This window comes from Arachis stenosperma, chromosome 8, assembly GCF_014773155.1.
Source record: "Arachis stenosperma cultivar V10309 chromosome 8, arast.V10309.gnm1.PFL2, whole genome shotgun sequence".
Lineage (NCBI taxonomy): Eukaryota > Viridiplantae > Streptophyta > Magnoliopsida > Fabales > Fabaceae > Arachis > Arachis stenosperma.
The window spans coordinates 25,027,884-25,033,883 of record NC_080384.1 but is presented as its reverse complement, the minus strand read 5'-3'; positions in this window follow the sequence as shown (position 1 = coordinate 25,033,883).

The window sequence follows — 6,000 nt, the reverse complement described above, 5'->3', positions numbered from 1 at the left end:
TCAAGATCTTGAACAACAAATTACCATTCTTAAAGCTGAAAATAGTTTTCTCAAAGAAAAGCTAAGGGAGGCCGAAACTGCTTGTGATCTTGTGGAAGAAAATAAGCAGTTAAAAGCTCAACTTAGAAGTTGCGAAAGTGATCATTCGATAGTTGCATATGTAAACTGTTTCAAAAAAATGAAGAGTTGCTGAAAAAGGTTAAAAGTCTTGAAAATGACTTAGCCAAGTTTACTCAAAGTTCTGAAAATTTAAATCAAATATTGGCTAGTCAAAAACTACTCTTTGATAAAGCTGGTTTGGGATTTTATAAATCTGATAAGAATCATTCTTTTAAAAATAGAGCCTCTTCGTCTAATGACACAAGATTTCAAGATCCCACCTACTTTAACAAAACAGCAACTCCAAGGTTTTGTAGGCTATGCAACCGAAACGGTCATTTTCCCGTTCAGTATTTTTTTGGTGAAAGAATGATTGGTGATAAAGTTTACAAAGTTGTTTTTTATTACAATGATTTGGGACATAGGAGATGGTTTAACGTGAAAGAATCCAAGAAGATTTGGATACCTAAGGTCACTTGAGCTCATTTTGTAGGTATGCCTAGCATCCAAGAGGAAGGAAAATATGTGGTACATGGATAGCGGATGCTCTAGGCATATGATCGGAAAGACAACCTTCTTCATAAAGCTTGCTGAATATGATGGAGGACTTGTCACTTTCGGTGATGATGGTAAAGGAAAGATAGTGGCCGTTGGAAAAGTTGGTAAAAGCTTTTCATCTTATATAAATGATGTTCTTCTTGTAAATGGTTTGAAACATAATTTACTTAGTGTAAGCCGATTGTGTGACTTAAGTTTTGAAGTTATTTTTAGAAAGTTTGTGTGTTTGGTTGTTTGTGAAAAAACTAGGGATATTCTTTTTGAAGCTAAAAGATGCAACAATGTGTATGGATTAACTCTTGAGGACTTGAAAGAACAAAATGTAACATGTTTTACTTCTCTTGAATCTAAAAAATGGCTATGGCATAGAAAGTTTGGTCATGCTAGCATGTACCAAATTTCTAAGCTAGTAAAGAAAAATCTGGTTAGAGGAATTCCTAAAATCAAATTTGATAAGGATCTTACTTGTGATGCTTGTCAATTAGGCAAACAAGTTAAATCCTCTTTTAAACCAAAAGATGGAATTTCAACCAAAAGGACATTAGAGATGTTACACATTGATCTTTTTGGTCCAACAAGAACTCAAAGTCTAAGAGGTAAACACTATGATTTGGTAGTGGTAGATGATTACTTTAGATTTGGTTGGGTACTTTTTCTTGTTCATAAAAATGATGCTTTCCGTGCTTTCTCAACTCTTTGCAAGAAAATTCAAAATGAAAAAGATTTAAAAGTGGCCCATTTAAGAAGTGATCACGGAAAAGAATTTTAAAATCAACACTTTGAAAAATTCTGTGATGACTTTGGAATTACTCATAATTTTTCATGTCCTAGAACACCTCAACAAAATGGGGTTGTTGAAAGAAGGAATAGAAGCCTTCAAGAAATGACTAGGGCTATGTTATGTGAGAATGAGGTTCCTAAATTTCTATGTGCTGAAGCTGTAAATACATCATGCTATATTTTGAATAGGACAATAATTAGAAAAGGGTTGGAAAGAACTCCTTATGAGCTATGGAAAGGAACCCCTCCAAATCTTAAGTACTTTCATATTTTTGGATGCAAATATTTTGTGCTTAACAACAAAGAAAATCTTGAAAAATTTGATCCAAAATCTTATGAAGGAATGTTTGTTGGATACTCTACCACTAGCAAGGCCTATAGGATTTATCTCAAAGAACATAGAACCATAGAGGAATCCATACGTGTTACTTTTTGTGATTCTAATTTAATTCCCAGTACTGTGATAGATAATGATTCAGATTGTGAAGAAGCTGGAACAAGCAAAGAAAATCTCAAGTCTGCCCAAAATGAAGAATCTTCCAGTCCAGTTTTGTCTTGTCAGAATGAAGGAAATATTTCCATTTTGTTTCCTGAGCCAGCAAGAGAAACTGAAACAGTGAGGCCCACAGAAGCTCATCAAAGCTCAACACCTCAAAGGAAGCCTAGAGAATGGAAGTCTATGAGGGGTTATCCTCATGACTTTATCATTGAAGATCCCTCTCAAGGTGTGACAACAAGATTCTCAACCAAAAGACAATCCGAACCAAGCCATCTTGCACTCTTGTCACAAATGGAGCCCAACAATGTCAAACAAGCTCTTGAAGATCCATCATGGGTGAAAGCCATGCAAGAGGAGCTTGCTCAATTTGACAAGAATGAGGTTTGGACACTAGTACCTCATTCGGATGGTAAGAAAGTTACGGGTATTAAGTGGGTTTTTAAAAATAAACTTGGTGAGGATGGACAAGTTGTTCGTAACAAGGCTATATTAGTGGCCCAAGGTTACGATCAAGAAGATGGTATAGATTTTGATGAGTCTTTTGCTTCGGTGGCTAGAATGGAAGCAATTAGATTGCTTCTTGCCTATGCTGCCCATAAGGGTTTCAAAATGTTTCAAATGGATGTTAAATGTGCTTTCCTTAATGGCTTTATTGATAGAGAAGTGTATGTGGCTCAACCCCCCGGTTTTGAACATAAAGATTTTCCAAATCATGTTTTCAAATTATCAAAGGCCCTTTATGGCCTTAGGCAAGCTCCAAGAGCTTGGTATGAAAGGCTTAGTGCCTTCTTATTGGAAAATAAATTTCAAAGGGGTACCACGGACACAACTTTATTCATTAAAGCATCTAATGATGATATACTTCTAGTTCAAATTTATGTGGATGATATTGTGTTTGGATCGGCCAATGAGTCCTTGTGTGAAGAGTTTGGAAAACTCATGACTAGTGAGTTTGAGATGAGTTTAATGGGAGAGCTAACTTTCTTTTTTGGCCTCCAAATTAAACAAACTCCTAGTGGTACTTTTATTCACCAAGGAAAGTATGCTAAAGAATTAATCAAGAAATTTGGCCTAGAAAATTCTAAACCAATGGGAACTCCAATGCATCCAAACACTAAGCTTGAAAAAGATGATAATGGGAAAGATGTGGATGAAACACAGTATAGAGGAATGATTGGTTCACTAATGTATCTTACCTCCTCTAGACCGGATATCGTTCAAAGTGTGGGTGTATGTTCAAGGTTTCAATCTCACCCAAAGGAATCCCATCTTTCAGCTGTTAAGCGCATCATTAGATATATTAAGGGAACTAGTGATTATGGCTTGTGGTATCCAAAATCCGATGACTTTTGTGCAGTAGGATTTTGTGATGCAGATTATGTGGGAGATAGAGTGGATAGAAGGAGCACCTCCGGCATGTGTTGCTTCCTTGGAAGCTCACTCAACATGTGGTCAAGCAAAAAACAAGCCACAGTAGCTCTATCCACAGCTGAAGCTGAATACATATCCGCATCTGCATGTTGTTCACAATTAATTTGGTTAAAAACGCAGTTGGAAGATTACAAATTAAAGATCAATAGTATACCATTATTTTGTGATAACATGAGTGCTATAAATATTTCAAAAAATCATGTTTTGCACTCAAGAACAAAGCACATTGAGATCAAATATCATTTTATTAGAGAACATGTGCAAAAGGGTACTATTGATATTCAATTTGTAAAATCTGAAGATCAACTTGCTTACATTTTTACAAAACCCCTCTGTGAAGACATATTTTGTTTATTAAGAAAAATCTTGGGAATGATTGATCTTGTTTCTGTTGATAATTTGTAAAATTCTGATTCTGCCCAGTTTTGCCTCGTAGAAATGGATGAGATAAAAATAAGAATGAAGGAAGGGATGTAATCTAGGGGAGGCTGCGCAGAAATTAATTTTCGTGGGCCATACCAAATCTCTTTGACCCCACCTTGACCGTTTTGTTAGTTCATCATTTTTTTGAAAATCAAAATCTTTTTGTGGTCTTATCAAATCTAGTTGAAAGAGGCATATTGTCAAATCAAATCTTTTCTTTCAACTAATCCCTTGATTTAAGGAAACCACTTTTTCAAATTCTTGGAAATCCCCTGGTTATTAACCTGCTATTAATGGTTATTAACTTCCTCCACCTTCTCTCTCCAATCCACATTTAATGCTTCCCTATCTTCCCTCCTCCCTCACTCCATTCGGTTCGAACCCAAACTCCTCATATTCCACTCCTCCATTTTCACTACCATGAAAAAGAAAACCGCTCCTAGGAAAAGCGAACGGATTCTTCTTTCTCAAAAACCGTCCACACCCCAATCTCATACACATATACACATTCATTCCACAACATCATCATCATCACCCTCACCTCCCTCCAAACACACAGACACCATGAGAAGAAAAGTCATAGCCAAGAAAACTTCCTCAAGAAGGAAGAAAGGAAAGGAACCTGTGGAAGAAGAAGAGAAATCACAAACATCCTCCATTCCATCACCACCGCATTCACCACCCAAGAAGGCTACTCCTGGAAAGAGTACTCAGAAGACAGACGGTTTTGCACTGCATGATACCACCGAACCTGCCAACTTGGAATCCATGGAATTCAAGAACAAGTTCAGCAAAACACATTTCCACTATGACCCTGCCATATTCAACTCCTGCGCCTCATTTGAATTCCACAAAGATGTTCTGGAAAGGCGTCATCTCTGTCTAACCTACCTTGTCAACCTTGACAATCTCTCCAACAAAGGAATAAATGTATCTCCTCTGTTTGAATTGCTTCAATGGACTCCATTACTTCACATTCAAAAACCAGTTTACCCTAGTTTAGTCCGAGAATTCTATGCCAACATGAGACTCATTGATGGCACCATCCACTCATATGTGAAAAGGGTTCACATCACTCTTGATACTGGAACCATTGGGATGGCCTTGGGGTACAAAGATGAAGGGCCGAAAGCATACATGGCCGAAAAATGGGATGCTCAAGTCGGAGTTACTTATAGGGTTATTCTTCAACACATCTATGCAAATCTCTCTGGTTTGGATGGCACTACCCCTACCCATAAAGCCCTTGGTCTCGTCAATTCGCTATTGCACAGGATCATCACCCACATCTTGACTTCTCAAAGCGGCTCTCACAATAGAGTAACATATTCTGACTCTCTCATCTTATTTGCACTTGTTACCTCTACTCCTATTTCTTTCGGTTATCTTATGATCCGTCATATGTGGGACTCGGTAAGAAGTACCAAAAAGGCAAATCTGCCTTATGGTATGTTCTTAACCAGTATCTTTAAATTTTTTAAAGTTGACCTTTTGAATGAGGCAGTAGAAAATAAAATGTCAATGGTCAAAGGAGGTGGAGCTGTTAAAGGAACCAAGAGCAAGAAATCCATGGCTTCGGAGAGTGACTATGAGAGCAGACTTGAGTAATCCAAAACAACCGAGTCCATCAAAAAAATTCTTACCAAATTCTCTGTCCGAATTCATGGTCCAATCTCACAAGGCGGCATGCAAACTGGCATATGAAAGTGAAAGAGCTTGGATGAGATGCAAGGACAGGGTCAGTTTGATGTTAGAAAATTTGGAGAAGGAACTGGGAGATGAAAGTGAGGATGGGGCTGAGGAATCTGACCTTCATCTATCTGATGATTAATTCTCTGTTTAGTTTAGGATATTGGCTTAAGTAGGCTCAATCTGATATTATGTTTTGTTGGGTTTGATACTTTGCGATACTTTGTGATACTCTGTGATACTCTGTTTTACTTAGTTATATTTTGCATATTATTTTTCCTGTGTCAAACTCTTTTTTGCAGGTGCCCCTTTGATGACAAAAGGGGAAGAAAGTACTGAAAATTGAAAATAAAAAACAGGGGAGAAAATAAAAAACAGGGGATGAAATTTTCTTTTGAGAGTTCATGATCACCCTTGTTAAAAGGATTCACCTAATGCTTGATAAAGCACACTAATAATGCTTGGTTGATTATGATTGTGATGCATTTGTTTTGATATTATGGCTGCCTGGTTGTTAATTG